The 17,115-nt window shown below is 43.2% G+C and overlaps 1 protein-coding gene across 1 annotated transcript in view; it reads right to left on the bottom strand.

Moving 5' to 3' along the window:
- Positions 1 to 17,115, bottom strand: part of PPP1R21 (protein phosphatase 1 regulatory subunit 21) — a 448,835-nt gene that overhangs the window by 364,530 nt on the left and 67,190 nt on the right. The gene's annotated exons all lie outside the window — the stretch shown is intronic.

Genomic DNA, 17,115 nt, shown 5'->3' with positions numbered 1-17,115 from the left:
TCATTCAGCACAAGCTCACTGTCAGTATCTATGTAGTGACAGTATCATTGACTGCAATAAATCCAACAAATTTGCAGAGAGGCCGCTCTGTTTCTGGTGCTCATCTGGATGCGTTTGAGTAACTACGTTTTGTTAGTTAGATATATGTATAACTCCATTGGTTAAACTAATAGAAGGAGGTTGAATGTGTTTGAAAGGCACAGGGGCCTTCTGCGAGATTACTGTAGCAAATGAGTGACTGCTTGAGTATCGAGAAAACTGCATACAAAAATAAACAACTGCTTTTACTTTAAAAGATTTAGGCCCTCATTACAACTTTGATGGTCTTTTGCAAAGACCGCCAAAGCTGCGGGCGCCAGAAGACTGCCAGTGCTGGCTGTCTTCCCCCCACCATATTACAAGTACTGCAGGATTTCTGCCACATTTTGGGCTGAAATGCTGCAGCAGTCGTGCTGGCGGTCAGAGGTTCATGGGAGGTTCCACCACTGGCCCCGCCCCGCCAAAAGGACTGTCCTGGTGGCGGGGTGCTGCCAGCGGTGGAAGCTCCCGTTCCCTGCCGGACGACCTCCTCGTCGGACAAGGTAAGTCAGGTGTCCGACAGGGGAGGTAAGTGGGGGGGGGGGGGTTGTGTGTGCACGTGTGAGTGGGTGTTGTGTGCGTGTTTGCACGTAAGTGTGTATGAGTGTTTGTATGCGCATGTGTATGGGTGTGTGTATGCATTGTTGAATACGTTATGAATGCTGAAGTGAATGCGTGTATGGATGCACGTGAGTGAATGTGTATTTGGATGCATGTGAGTGAATGCGTGTATGGATGCATGTGAGTGAATGTGTTTATGTCAGTGTTGGTGAATGAGTGTATGCGGGTTGTGTGCGTGTATGCGGGGAGAGGGGTGCTGTACTAGGAAGGGGGTGCTATACTAGAAGGGGGCGGGGGCGCTGTACTAGAGGGTTGGGGGTGCTGTACTAGGATGGGGGTGGGGGACCCGTACTAGAAGGGGGGAGAGGGTTCTGGTATTGGGGGAGGGGATATTGCGCTTGCTTGGGGGAATAGTCTGCCAGTGACAGAGAAGAAATTTCAGGTCACAGGTAGCCTTTCCACCAAGGTTTTAGTGGCAGTGCTACCGCTGCGGAAACCCTGGTGGAAAGCCGACTCCTAATACCGCCGGCAGTCTTCATTAGACCGCCAGGTTGGAGATGCAAATCTCTGGCCCGGTGGATTTAACCACCCTGGCAGTATGAGCGGGTTGGCAGACGCCAACCTGCCACACTCATAATGTGGCGGTCTTCATCGCCAGTCTGTTGGTGGTAGGACCGCCACTGCCAGTCCGGCGGTCATGAGACCGCCAGACTTGTAATGAGGGCCTTAGTGTCATTGAGCATTGGGTTTGAATATTAAAAAAGGTCAGAGACCGTCTATCTACAAGTATTACATTTGGGACCTCTTTGAGATTAGCAACTAAGTAAAATACATTTTAGCTTTTTCTGTTCACAAATGCTACTACTTGGTTGAGTGATAATGATAATCTTATATTTCAATGGAAGGCAAGTCTGAAATCACTGGGGTGGGCGCTATAACTGGGATGTCAAGCACAAACATCTTAAACTTTTGGATGAATTTTTTGCTAAGGTCAAGCGTTGGTTCATAATATCTGAATTGATTATTAAAAGATAAGCAATGAATCAGTGAACTCATTAAGATAATATTAATGCAAATTATGCAAAAATTGTTACCTTTTAAGTATCCTAAACAGAACCTACTACACAGCAAAAATACTTTATTTTAAGTGAGTTAGTAGTTGATGGTGTGGAGTTACACATGTGGTTGCTCATGTCTGGGGTCTGGGGATGCTATAGGAAGATGCTGATCGTCATGTGCGACTAATTGCAAGACCATTAGGCCCAGTCATTAAATAAGTCTTTTCGTATGAGTAAAAGAAAAAGGCAAGTTGGTTTGTCTGGATAGTCATATTCCTCACTGGTCATGGCATTACAACCAAATTGTTAGTAACGTTCCTGCATTTGCACACAACTTGGCTTCAGAGTTTAGTTTATTGCATGGTACTATTAGAGTTGTGTGGACGTTTTTTAATTGCGTTGTTTGTATATGAGAAATGCAATAAAGAAAAAGTTTAAAAACACATGAAGGTAGTAGGGTAGTAGGAGGGGTGTAAGAAGGTGTCCAACAGATTGAATCAAACAAAGTATTACTCCTATGTTGGAAAATAAATCAATAGCGAATGTGATCTCCAACGTGGGCCAAAAACTGTAGTTTGCAGAGAAAAAAGGAAGTATATAAATTTTACAACTAGGCTATTCCAATCTATACACACCCCACTCAACTCCCACACAAACAACATTAGCCGAATGTTGGATCTAGATTTCTGCCTATGCCTACTCGAGGCAGATCACAATGACAAAAAGTTGCATTTAGGAAAACGTTTTATGCTACTCTGGGGAACAGAATAGATAAACTACTGCCCTGTAATTGGCAGCCCCCATGGCCTGGACCAATATGTTACATTGAAAAGTGTTTTATTTCCTTGGCATAGGAGGAAAATCAGCAGCGCACAGTAAGTAATTGAATAATTCCTTATATGTGCTTTTCGCACTGACCAAGGAGACCCTATGAGGTGGCCAGAATGCCAGGAGCTGGTTAGAGGGAGGTGACAAAATGCCAAATGCCGATTTAATGGTGTTGCGAGGTTTGTAGTGAATGCTGACAGCGAGGAGAGTTGAAAATACATTGTGACATCGCTGTGACAGTATGACCCTTTGCAACCAGGAGTTCCTTTAGCAACACTCCAGTTTAACTCTATATCAGGCTTCCCTACATTTGCTTCTGTGAATTTGTGCCCAGTTATTTTTCTGTGGTAGGTCCACAATTCACTGTTTGTGCATAATCTCCGTACTGGACCATCATCGTCCTCACTTGCTCCTGCAGGGGCTTCTGTCACCTCAAGTCTGCTGGTTGTCATCCTTGTTATCACTGCAAACGGTCTCTTTATATACCACAGACATGGCCTAAGAGCATTGCAACACATTGTATGAGCACTAGATTACTGTGATCAGATATATCATCGTTTTACTTTATGTACTAGCGAATAGGTGATTTGTCTAGAAATACAGTATGTTGAGGGAATGCCAATGCAATTTCTCAAATTTGCTTAACTCACTGGTGCTAAAGCAGGTGTCTTAATTAGAAATTATTAATGAATGCTTATGTATTTTGAATAATGAAATACGTAGAAAATGAATAACGTAGAGAAAAATAATACACACGTTTGAAATTGTGACCTTGAAGAATGGCAACCAGTCTTCACGAAATGTACTAATTGATGGTTAATACTCATGAAATATTGAAAATGTATTAGATTAATGTAGTAATATGTCATATTTAGGGTTATGAAGTATGTTCTAGCTTATTAATTGTAGACCTTAACTAAGCAGGTGTCTTGGCCTAGTTTTGCCATGCCTCATGCAGAAGCTGTATTTCTTAGCGTTTAATAAAATGCTGACAGAGTGAACTAAGGGCCAGATGTAGCAAACTGTTTGCGAGTCGCAAACGGCGAAAATCGCCGTTTGCGAGTCGCAAACGTGTGTTTGCTATGCAGAAATGCATTTTGCGAGTCGGAACCGACTCGTAAAATGCATTTCCGACTCGCAAATAGGAAGGGGTGTTCCCTTCCTATTTGCGACTCGCAGTGGTATGCAATTCCATTTGCGACCGCGCGCAGTTACCATCCACTTGAAGTGGATGGTAACCCACTCGCAAACTGGAAGGGGTCCCTATGGGACCCCTTCCCCTTTGTGAGTGGACCCAAAAATATTTTTTCAGAGCAGGCAGTGGTCCAAGGGACCACTACCTGCCCTGAAAAAATCAGAAACTAAAGGTTTCGGTTTTTTTTTCTAAGTGCAGCTCGTTTTCCTTTAAGGAAAACGGGCTACACTTGAGAAAAAAAAAACTGCTTTATTTAAAAGCAGTCACGGACATGGAGGTCTGCTGTTCCCAGCAGGCCTCCATCCCCGTGAGTGCCCATAGTCGCTATGGGGTCGCAAATTGCGACCCACCTCATTAATATTAATGAAGTGGGTCTTTGCGACCCCATAGCGACTCGCCGAAGGTGTCTGAGACACCTTTCTGCATATGGTTTTGCGACTCAGAAATTGCGAGTCGCAATTTACGAGTCGCAAAACCTAGTTTTGCTACATCTGGCCCTAACTGTGAAATGTTCATTATCTTGTTAAAAGTGCTTAGCAGAAGCTTTCCATGAGAACCGACTAACAGGGGACAGTGTCCTTAAAACTGTAACAAGCTATGTGTAATGTGTGCGAGAGGTTCTTTCCCAGGACGTGAACAATGAAGACACGGACTGGAGAAGAAGATGCAACAAATTCGATACCTGACGAACTTGATGATGATGACATCGTAAAGCGGACCAATCAATGTTGTGTGAAGAAAGATATATTAGAATTCATAGATTTGGTATAGAAAAATTATTGGGTAGAGTAATAACGTACGATTAACTGACCAATAGGGAATTAGGGGATAGTTTGGGTGACTTTGATATAACAACGCGACAGAGGGAAAAGACTTCAGACCAGATTTTAGGCAGATCTTACCCTGTTATGAGATGCAATATTGAGAAGAGATTAGAGATTTTGTCATTGGGCTCATACTCTCTAACTGAGAGCCTGATGCTTTGCTGAACAACTGATGACGAAGACTGATTCTGCTCGCTCACCCATACCGTGGATAGGTAGATATGACAATGTGACTGAATTGTACTTTTACACCTTTTCTTACTAGGTACCAGCTGCACCATCTTAAAAGTTTTTTTGTTAGATGTTTTCTAAATTGGTGTTCTAAATTGTTTTGCATGAAGCCCCACATGCTTATACTAATCTGGGTTAGTTGAGGCTATTCACATGATGACTGACAAATTGCAGGGACAAATATTTGACGAGCTATCCTGCTGAATTTTATGTACTTGATTACTTCGTGAAGCTAACTTTGCTACTGATCTGTACCGTTGCCTTAGAATGTGTTGTGATTCAAACCTTGATTAGGTTGTGTCTCTTTCGGCGCTTTGGTCAACCAGTATTGTTTTTATGTGTGTTTCATTTGATTAGCATTGTTAATATAAGGGAAATAAACTTACTAAACTTTACCAAAGGTGTAGTTATTCATGGCTGACAAATCATGGTGAGTGACAATTACTGACTCCATTAACTATTGATTGACTTATGTTTATTGATAATTGTGTATTCATTATTGTTCCTGTTCTGGAACTATGGTAAGAACATCTTAAACGAGTCAAAAGGTTCATCGGCCTATACGCGTCCCCTTGTAAGTTTACTTATGAAGGACCGACGCGCTAACAGTTATGGTAGCAGACTGATGGTTACTCTCTTTGAGAGCTTGCCATAAGTGCCCGGTACAGGGTGGTAACAGTTGTGGTAAAGCGACTGATGGGTTTGTCTTTGTAGGAGTTTGCAGTATTTTTGAGATTTGTATTTTGTTTTTTCAAAATGACATTTGTAGAGAAAATGATGTTCCCTTAAGTCCAGAAATGACTTTCCCAGATCCAGGATCCTGCTAGTTGTGTTGGGTATGCTCCTGGCGTTCTAGTGATAGAGTGAAAGAGATATGTTGCTCTTGTGCGGCTTATGCAAATTGCAGGTGAATTGTGACATATGGGAGAGCTTAGGAAGTTGCGTACTCCAAATTAAGTTTTAGTAGGAGTGTGCGTACTCTGCAGTATGAGAGTAGGGAAGTCGTGGAACTTCACACGTTTGTGGCGCTTTGTGCTAAAAAAAATTGGCCACATAGTTGTTGATGTATGGACCCTGAGTAGTCTAAGACTCCGGGGTATATGGGAAAGTGTAGGAGACCCTTAGTTTTATGTTGTAATCAGTCTGGTTTAGTATGTTGATCGGGGGTGGTCAACAAGTTAGTGTGGGAGTTGGAGTGGGTGAGAGGAAATTTCGACTGAGATTTGGCGAGTCCTATATACACCAGGACAGACCCATTGATCAGTTGAGAGTAAAATCTGTGGGTCGAATTTTGCTTAAGAATCTGGAAGACCGAGAAAGAGTAATAGCTGCATGAGCGAAAGGGCCATCAGTGAAAATACGTAAGGTTTCTGAAGCAATTAAGTTACCTTCCTGTAGTAAACCAGCAGGTTTGTTTTTGGTTTCTGGGTTTTGATTAGTGCTCCCAAAATTTTGCATTCATTTTGTGTGCATTGGAGTTTAGGAGGACGAGCCGCAAGACTTTGTCAGCCGCAGTACGTGTGACGTCATTGGAGCCGCGCTAGGATAGGTTGGTTAGCGAGAAGGGTCGCACACAGATTGGTAGCCGTCCATGAAAGGCAATTGGTTGAGAACGTGGGTGAAAGGAATCTTGGGAGTAAAAGTAATTTCCTGATTTGATTCAAATAAACAAAAAGTAGAAAAGATTAAGTTTTTCAAGGCGTTGAAAAGTGCCCTAAGGGGAGATACATACATTAGAGCGAGTGTAGGCAAGCCTACCCCGTCTGGTTAAAACAATGGTGCAAGTTGACAGAGAAAAATGGGAGCTAAGCTCTCCCTGAGAATGGGACGTTTAATTTGAGAATTTTTGAGCAATTGTGGATGGCGCTATATGAATCGAAGCTCCTTCCGAGACCACCACAGTTTGAGGCGTTAGCAGTTTGGGAGGTGGCAGCTAGACAGCAACAGTAGATGAAATTTGAGAAAAGAATAAGAAGGGTAGAAAAGTCTTTAGCGAAAGCAAGATGGGATTGGGAACAGATGAAATGGAGATCAGTGACATTGCAGGATGGTAAATTGTTTCCAGCAATTACGCAGGGAGATGAGACGGAAGGAAAGAAAGAGACTAGAAAGACTAACAAAAGTTCATCAGAGAGTAAGGAAGCTAAAAGGTCTTCCATAGTGGAGGAGGAATCAGATGCTGAGGATCTTGTTACACAGATATTGAGAGACCGACTGTAAGAAGGTAGCCTCTTTCTAGCTTTGTTACCCCCACTTTTGGCCTGTTTGTGAGTATATGCCAGGGTGTTTTTACTGTCTCACTGGGATCCCGCTAGTCAGGACCCCAGTGCTCATAAGCTTGTGGCCTATATGTGTTCCCTGTGTGGTGCCTAACTGTATCACTGAGGCTCTGCTAACCAGAACCTCAGTGTTTATGCTCTCTGCTTTTAAAATTGTAACTGCAGGCTAGTGACTAATTTTACCAATTCTCATTGGCACACTGGAACATCCTTATAATTCCCTTGTATATGGTACCTAGGTACCCAGGGTATTGGGGTTCCAGGAGATCCCTATGGGCTGCAGCATTTTGTTTGCCAGCCATAGGGAGCTCAGACAATTCTTACACAGGACTGCCACTGCAGCCTGAGTGAAATAACGTCCACGTTATTTCACAGACATTTTACACTGCACATAAGTAACTTATAAGTCACCTATATGTCTAACCCTCACTTGGTGAAGGTTAGGTGCAAAGTTACTTAGTGTGTGTGGACAAATTGTTTAGGGCAAATTCCCCAGACTTTGTGAGTGCGGGGACACCATTACATGCGTGCACTACATTAGGTCAATACTTATATGTAGCGTCACCATGGTAACTCCGAACATGGCCATGTAACATGTCTAGGATCATGGAATTGTCACCCCAATACCATTCTGGTATTGGGGTGACAATTCCATGCATCCCCGGGTCTCCAGCACAGAGGCCGGGGACTGCCAAACTAACTTTCCGGGGTCTTCACTGCAGCTACTGCTGCTGCCAACCCCTCAGATGGGTTTCTGCCCCCCTGGGGCCTGGGCAGCCTGGTCCCAGGAAGGCAGAACAAAGGATTTTCTCTGAGAGAGGGTGTTACACCCTCTCCCCTTGGAAATAGGTGTGAAGGGCTGGGGAGGAGTAACCACCCCCAGCCTCTGGAAATGCTTTGATGGGCACAGATGGTGACCTTTCTGCATAAGCCAGTCTACACTGGTTCAGGGATCCCCCCAGCCCTGCTCTGGTGCAAAACTGGACAAAGGAAAGGGGAGTGACCACTCCCCTGACCAGAACCTCCCAGGGGAGGTGCCCAGAGCTCTGCCATCTTGGATGCAGAGGTGTGAGGACACAATGGACAGCTCTGAGTGGCCAGTGCCAGCAGGTGACGTCAGAGACCCCTCCTGAAATGTGCTTACCTTTCTCAGTAGCCAATCCTCCTCTGTGGGCTATTAGGGTCTCTCCTGTGGGCTATTCCTCAGATAACAAATGCAAGAGCTCACCAGAGTTCCTCTACACTTCCCTCTTCGACTTCTGCCAAGGATCGACCGCTGACTGCTCCAGGACGCCTGCAAAACCGCAACAAAGTAGCAAGACGGCTACCAGCAACATTGTAGCGCCTCATCCTGCTCTAAGGGCTGATTGCCTTCACCCTGCACTGGAAGCCAAAAAGAAATCTCCCGTGAGTCGAAGGAATCTTCCCCCTGCCAACGCAGGCACCAAACTTCTGCATCACCGGTCCTCTGGGTCCCCTCTTATCCTGACGAGCGTGGTCCCTGGAACACAGGAGCTGGGTCCAATTGTCTCCCACAGTCCAGTGGCCCTTCTGTCAAAATTTGGTGGTGGTAAGTCCTTGTCTCCCCACGCCAGACAGTAATCCTGTGTACTGCGTGATCTGCAGCTGCTCGGGCTTCTGTGCACTTATCCAAGACTTCCTTCGCGCACAGCCTAGCCCAGGTCCCCAGCACTCCGTCCTGCATTGCCCAACTCGCTGAGTTGGACTCCGACGTCGTGGGACCCTCCTTTGTGCCTCTGAGACGACCGCTGGCCTCAGGTCATCTAAGTGCCTGTTCCGGTACTTCTGCGGGTGCTGCCTGCTTCTGTGGGGCTCTCGGAGTTGCTGAGCGCCCCCTCCGTATCCTCCTTCAAGGGGCGACATTCTGGTCCTTCCTGGGCCCCAGCAGCACCCAAAATCCTCAACCGCGACTCTTACAGCTAGCCAGACTTGTTTGCGGTATTTCTGCGTGGAAACAACTCTGCATCCTCCAACACGCCGTGGGACATCTTCTGACCAAAGGAGAAGTTCCTGGCACCTTCCGCTGTTGCAGAATCTTCGGCTTCTTCCACCCAGAGGCAGCCCTTTTGCACCTTCATCTGGGGTTTGGTGAGCTCCTGCCCCCCTGGACTCTTGCGCGACTCTTGGACTTGGCCCCCTTCCTTTACAGGTCCTCAGGTCCAGGAATCCGTCTTCAGTGTTTTGCTGGCAGTTGTTGTTCCCCTATCTCGACTATACTGTCTTTTGGAATATATGGATTGTGTTGCCCCTAGGCCTATTTCTACCTATTGCATCCTATTGTGATTCTCCATTGTTTGCACTACTTCTCTTACTGTTACTTACCTGATTTTGGTTTGTTTACATATAATTTGTGTATATTACTTACCTTCTGAGGGTACTCACTGAGATACTTTTGGCATATTGTCATAAAAATAAAGTACCTTTATTTTAAGTAACTGAGTATTGTGTTTTCTTATGATAGTGTGCTATATGATACAAGTGGTATAGTAGGAACTTTGCATGTCTCCTAGTTCAGCTTAAGCTGCTTTGCCATAGCTACCTTCTATCAGCCTAAACTGCTAGAAACACCTCTATTCTACTAATAAGGGATAACTGGACCTGGCACAGAGTTTAAGTACCACAAGGTACCCACTATAAGCCAGGCCAGCCTCCTACACCGTTACACAGTGAGAATGAAATAAATGGTGAATGGATGAGGGGCAGTTCGGATGAGGAGCCATGTGTGCTTGAGACTTCTTTAGAAGTAGATCAGAGAGGACCCTATGTGAGGGGAATGGTAATGGGCCACAGTCTCATTTCTGGTGGACACAGGAGCTACACGCTCTACAGTGAGAAATGCAGAAGTTCAGAATCTGCCTCTTTCTGGTCGAACAGTTCAGGTTGTGGGGGCAGCAAATACGTTTTTGACAAACCCGATTACAGATCCAGTGCAAGTTGAGATTGGTAATTTCCAGGGACTGCATAAGTTTGTGGTCTGCGATTTGAGTCCGGTATCCCTACTTGGAAGGGATTTATTGTGTAAAACAAAGTGTCTTATTACATGCTCAAATAACAGAATTGACATTCAGGCAAATAGTGATGATGAGGAGGAGGACCCAGCCCCAGAAACTGAATGTGAAACTACAAATGAGGAGTACCCCTTGATTGAGTTTTTCCCCATGTTCACAGTAAAAGAGCTTCATCCTGATTTGCAGGGAACATTACAAGAAAATGTGTGGGATTTGACAGGGAAAGAAGTGAGTTTGATTAAAGGAGTGGAATCGATTAAGGTTACTTTGAAGCCAAACGCAGTGTTTCCAAAGCTTCCACAGTACAACATGACAAGCTGTCCTGATGAAAGTGGCTCAGACAATTGCAGATTTTGTGAAGCAGGGAGTTTTGACGGAGGTGTTGAGAAGCCCATGTAATTCACCAATAATGGGTTTGAAGAAGCCATGTGGGAAGGTTCGAATTGTTCAGAATTTGAGAAAGGTAAATTACATTTTGATCAAGTGTTGCCCGTAGTGCCCAACCCAACTGTGATAATGTTCCAGACTCCATGTGATGCAGAATGGTTCACAGTTGTTGATTTGTCACAAGTGTTCTTTTCTGTGTCTCTTCATAAGGATAGTCAATTTCTCTTATGTTTCAAATTCCTGGATCGAGTCTACTGCTGGTGTAGACTTCCTCACGGGTACACAGAGTCACCTTCCTTGTTCAATCGGATCTTGAAAAAGAATTGGAATCATTAGAGTTACCTTTTCAGTCCACTTTGGTACAGTACATTGATGACCTATTGATTGCATCCAAGACAAGGAACTAATGTAAGTATGACGAGATTACCCTGTTGAATAATTTGGGAAAGTATGGTCATAACGTGTCACCACTGAAATTGCAGTACTGTCAGAAGGTAGTGAAGTATTTGGGTCACCAATCTGAGAAAGGGTCGAGGAAAATATCCAGGGAAAGGATTACAGTGATACCGCAGATAAGTCCCCCGACCACACAGAGAGATATCAGGGTGTTCCTGGGAATGGTAGGCTATTGCCGCCAATGGATCCCAAATTTTTCAGAAATTTCAAAACCATTGCAGAAGTTGACTCATAAGGATGTCACTGATCCATAGTGCTAGATCAGGATGAGATGACAGCATTCACTGGGTTGAGAGAGAGTTTATGCAGAGCTACAGCGTTGGATATGCCTGACTACACAAAACCTTTCACATTGTTTTGTCATGAGCGTGATGCATGTTCATTATCTGTCTTGACTCAGGTCCATGAAGATGCTCATCGCCCAGTAGCATATTTTTCAGCTACCTTGGAACCAGTTGCAGCAGCCTTACCAGGTTGTTTGCACCTGGTTACAGGTACATTAGAAGCTTCCTGGCTTTGAGGAGTGTATTCTGCCCAGGTAGCGGAAAAGATCGCTCTTACTAGGGTGTGCCATGTTTCTGCTCGATTGAGTCACTATCTACACAGATAGTCAATACGGATTCGGAATAGTTCATCATTTTGGTCAATTGTGGTCGCAGAAAGGTTTTCTGATCTCTAATGGATCGCCGGTGAGAAATGGTGATAGAATAAAAGAGTTGTTATATGCAATTCAACTGCCTAAAGAAATTGCAGCTGTAAAATGCAGTGCACATCTAAAGTGACAGGATTACGTGTCCCTGGGAAATGGATATGCGGATCAAGTCGCAAGGTTTTGCGCATTGAACTGTATATCGTTCAAGAACAAGTGGGAATTGTTAGCCGAAAAAGACACAACATGCACGAGTTTTGCATTAAAAGTAATTGATACTTTGGAAGAGTTAAAATCTTTACAGAGTAATGTTGACAAAGAGGAGAAATGTTCATGGAGCAAAATGAAATGTGTTCAAAGACAGGATGAATTGTGGGTTTCAGAAGAGGGTCAGTTGGTTTTACCAAACAGCCTGTTGTCCCAAATGGCAAGGTATTATCATGGTCAGGCGCACATTGGGAGGCATGCCATGATAGGTCTGTTCAAAATTGACTGGTTCAACCCCAAATTTAGACAAGAGGCTGAAGCAGTATGCCATCGTTGTGTCGTTTGTCAGCAATTAAATGCGGGGAAAGGGACAGTGGTTAATTTGAGCCACATTGGAAGAGCAGGAGGTCCATTCAGCAGAGTGCAATTGGATTTCATTGAGATGCCTGTGTGTGGAGGTCTGAGATATGTGTTGGTGATTGTTTGCATCTTTAGTCACTGGATTGAAGCATACCCTACACGAATAAATTATAGTCTCACAGTAGTGAAACTGTTGCTTAGGGAACTGATACCGTGCTTTGGATTTCCAATCTCTTTAGAATCAGATAGGGGAACAGGCTTCAATAATGAGGTGATTACACTATTGTGTGCAGCACTGAACATCGAGCAAAAGTTGCATTGTAGTTACCGCCCTGAAGCATCAGGATTAATGGAGCAGATGAATGGTACCTTGAAGTCAAGAGTTGCACAAATGTGTGCTGCTACGAATTTGAAATGGCCCAATACATTGCCTTTTGGTGTTGATGTCAATGAGAAATACGCCTGATAGAAAGACAGGACTGTCACCCCATGAGATCCCCATGGGCAGAGCAATGAGATTGCCAGCAGTTCAAGCCAATGCACTTGTGAACATTACAGATGATATGGTGTTGGATTACTGCAAGGGTCTGGCTGATGTAGTTCGCTCTTTCTCTCAGCAGGTGGAGGCCACCACACTGCCACCGATCCATGACCCTGGGCACAACCTGAGGGCCCGCGACTGGGTTGTTGTCTGGAAACATGTGCGCAAAACGTGTTTGGAGCCTCGTTGGAAGGGACCGTACCAAGTGGTCCTAATGACTACGACAGCTGTGAAGTGTGCTGGGATCCCGAACTGGATTCACACAAGTCAAACGAAGAAAGTGGCATGTCCACTGGATCATGAAGAAGCGTTGTTGAGAGTACCAACAACAGTGAGACAAATTACAACACCGGAACAGGAGCAAGGAAGAACTGAAGCTGAACCCGAGCTTGTTGAAGACGGTTCTATCACTCCTGTGAGAGACAAGGGTGGAGACCTCCAGGAGGGTGCTGAGGAACCTATTGTGACTGAAACAGCAGGAGAGCCTAATGTAGAGGGGGTTCTCCCAGAAACAGACAATTCCAAGAGACAAAGAGAGCAATTGCCAGACCCAGAAGGGGAAGGAGTTGAGGAGGATCAAAGTCAAAGTCATCTGACTCCCCCTGAACCAGTTGCAGGTCTGTCAAGAGAAAACCCAACAGAGAAGGAAAAGGATTCATGGTCAATCCGGACGCGAATACGGACAGAAGATTCGCTGAAACGAGATAACTGGCCAAAATCGCAGGTGGAGAAAAGGAAAGAGGTGGTCATTGAACCAACAACAGAGGAAGAAGTAGATACTACAATAAAAGAGGAACTAAGTGAAGGCGAGCTGAATGCTGATCGAAAATTGAAAAGAAAGAATAGCAAGTCGAAGATACGCAGGTCCTGAATGGGCGTATGCAACTACAAACGAATGGCAACAAGAGTTTATGTCTTTGTTTTGATAGGGAAGTTCGAAGTCAATATTTTGAGGTGACCTGAAGAAGATCAAGGAGCTGAACTGTTGAGACTATCTGAGAAAAATAATTTTGAGAAAGAGACTGTTGAAAGAAACCGGAAAAGACATTGATAACCTGATTTGACTTTTGAAACGTGATTTAACAAAGCTGTTAACTGATTTTGACAAGGAAGAAGGGTTCCTGGAAGTGAAACTGAACTGCTGAAAGAATTCTCTATTTTTGATTTTTGCTGCAAATTTTCTGAGTTATTTCTGCTTTCTGATTCTTTACAGGTCATGGCTGACGTAGATAAGCAGGTTAGAGATGCTAGGCGCTGTAAAAATATGAGCATTTGTTTGGTAATTATGTGTGGAATATTATTTATAGATTTAATTATGGGAATGTCTGTTCTTGACGCGAAAAGAGCCAACCATACTTCTGCTTTTGAGACTACTACACTGACGGCTGTGGAGAGGTTTAAGTTAGATGAGAAGTATTTGCATGATTATACTAATGCACAAGGAGAACTTTCTTCTAACGTTTTCTATCGCTTGTTGAGTGAGTATGTTGAGATGATGGATGCACAGGATTGTCTTGTGTGTACGCAGATTCCTTCATCAGTCGAGGAAGGCGTCACCTAACATAGTCTTCCCCTCACTTACACAATAAGTTGCAGTCTGTTACTAACAAGGTTCTATAACCAGAAGTATATTCAGTATTTTCACTCCAATCACGATGTTGTGTTCTCATTTGTTCCTATCATTAGGTATTTGAGTAGAATAGCGAAGGACAATGACATAGTATTAGTTTGAGGATTCTTTGAACCTACTTTAACATTTGGCACAGCTTATGCCATAAAAGCAATTTGACATGCTTGCTTACACCTTCAGAGAAGAGCTTCTTAGAACATATTGATGACAGAAGAAAGGCGCTGAAGGAGAAATTAGAAAAGGGCTTACAGAAAAGAACTTACAAGAATGATTATGCTTACACTGCAATTAAGACGCAAGGGAAATTAGCTTTGGACGCATTACACGTAGGGAATCGCACACTGACACTATTTGTGGGTATGAGTAAATGTAGGCATGTGTTTCTGTTTCAGAGTAAAAGGACATTTATAGTGAATGGGTGGGTCCCTGCGATTCCGGGGATATATTATATTTGTGGACTTAATGCTTATTAAAGTCTTCCAAGAGGATGGTATGGGAAATGTTATTTGGGAATAGCTTTCCAAAGTTTTACCAGATGGAGGATTTGAAAAAGTTTCTCGAAAGTGAGCGAATTACATCATAAGAGACAGAGGAGGGAGTCCTCTTCTGCGATAGTGGAAGATATATTTGGTGCAGTGATTCCTTCAGTGGGAGTCATCCTGAATTCGATCAAGATTCGAAAGTGGTCTACTATTATGGATAACATGCTGACAAATTTTTCAGGGGCTATACTCCTGATAAATACTGAATTAGCTGCGGATAGAGCTATGACTCTTCAGAATCGTTTTGCTTTTAGCGAAGGATGGGAAAGTCTGTAAAATGATTAATTCTAGGCATTGTTGCTCATATATCCCTAACAATAGTAAAGAGATAAGAGACTTACTTACTAATCTGACTAATGCAAGTAATGATTTGAAGGAATTAAAAGAACCAGGTGTTTGGGAAAAGGTTGGTAAGGGGTTTGCTTCAGTGGGAAATTGGCTTAGTAGCATTTGGAATGGGGTACTACTGAAAATAATACAGGGATACTAATTGTTGTGTGTTGTCTATTAGGAATATGGGGATTATGCAAATTAAGCAAGAGAATTAAATTGAAAAGGTCTAAGAATAATCAAAGGAAGGAAGAAAAGAAAAGGGAAAGAATTCATAGGGCAAATTCAAGGAGAAGACAAAATGTCGAAGAAATAGAATTATAAAATTGTGGGTGGTAATTAGTGTGATGACATATTTAGTCATCAGAGGAGGGATTGCTGAAGCAGGAGTCTTAATTAGAAATTATTAATGAAAGCTTATGTATATTGAATAATGAAATATGTAGAAAATGAATAACGTAGAGAAAAATAATGCACACATTTTAAATTGTGACCTCCAACAATGACCACCACCCTTCACGAAATGTACTAATTGATGGTTAGTACTCATGAAATATTGAAAATGTATTAGATTAAGGTACTAATATGTAATATTAAGGGTTATGAAGTATGTTCTAGCTTATTAATTGTCTTAACTTAGCGAGTGTCTTGGCCTAGTTTTGCCAAGCCTCATGCAAAAGCTATATTTCTTAGCGTTTAATAAAATGCTGACAGAGTGAACTAACTGTAGAATGTTCATAGTATTGTTAAAAGTGCTTAGCAGAAGCTTTCCATGAGAACAGACTAACCTGATACAGTGTCCTTAAAACTGTAACAAACTATGTGTAATGTGTGCGAGAGGTTCTTTCCCAGGACGCGAACAATGAAGACACTGACTTGAGAAGAAGATGCAACAAATTAGATACCTGACGAGCTGGATGATGAGGACATCGTAAAGCGGACCAATCAATGTTGTATGAAGAAAGAAATATTGGAATTCATAGATTTAGTATAGAAAAATTATTGGGTAGAGTAATAACGTACGATTAACTGACCAATAGGGAATTAGAGGATAGTTTGGGTGACTTTGATATAACAACGCAACAGAGGGAAAATACCTCAGACGAGATTTTAGGCAGATCTTATCCCATTTTGAGATGCGATATTGAGAAGAAGAGACTTCAGATTCTGTCATTCGGCTCTTACTCTCTGACTGAGAGCCTGATGCTTTGCTGAACGACTGATGACGAAGACTGATTCTGCTTGCTGGCCCATACCGTGGATAGGTAGATATGACAATGTGACTGAATTGTATTTTTACGCCTTTTCTTTCTAGGTACCAGCTGCGCCGTCTTAATAGTTTTTTAGTAAGATGTTTTCTAAATTTGTGTTCTAAATTGTTTTGCATGAAGCCCCACATGCTGATGTTAATCCTGGTTAGTTGTTATTCACAAATTGCAGGGACAAATGTTTGACGAGTTATGCTGCTGAATTCTATGTACGTGATTACTTTATGCAGCTGACTTTGCTATTAATCTGTACTGTTGCCTTAGAATGTGTTGTGATTCAAGCCTTGATTAGGTTGCGTCTCTTTCGTCGCTTTGGTCAACCAGTATTGTTTTTTATGTGTTTCATTTGATATTGAGATTGAGCTACATGACTTTTAGCATTGTTAATATAAGGGAAATAAACGTACTAAACTTTACTAACAGTGTGGTTATTCATGGCTGAAAAGTCATGGTGCGTGACAATCACTGACTCCATTGATTATTGACAGACTAATGATTATTGATGAGGACCGGCGCATTAACACTAATATCAAAATGAAGAGGCCTTGTGATTTTGGTGAACTGATGCCAAAGGCCAGCACCCTGCTCTGAAAAGCGTTCAAGGTCCAGACTGCAGTGCAGTTTGCCATCTGCCACTTTTATGGGCAGGCTGGGCCACAGTC

The sequence above is a fragment of the Pleurodeles waltl genome, chromosome 5 (assembly GCF_031143425.1).
Source record: "Pleurodeles waltl isolate 20211129_DDA chromosome 5, aPleWal1.hap1.20221129, whole genome shotgun sequence".
NCBI lineage: Eukaryota > Metazoa > Chordata > Amphibia > Caudata > Salamandridae > Pleurodeles > Pleurodeles waltl.
This window is presented reverse-complemented; position numbering and strand designations above follow the sequence as displayed.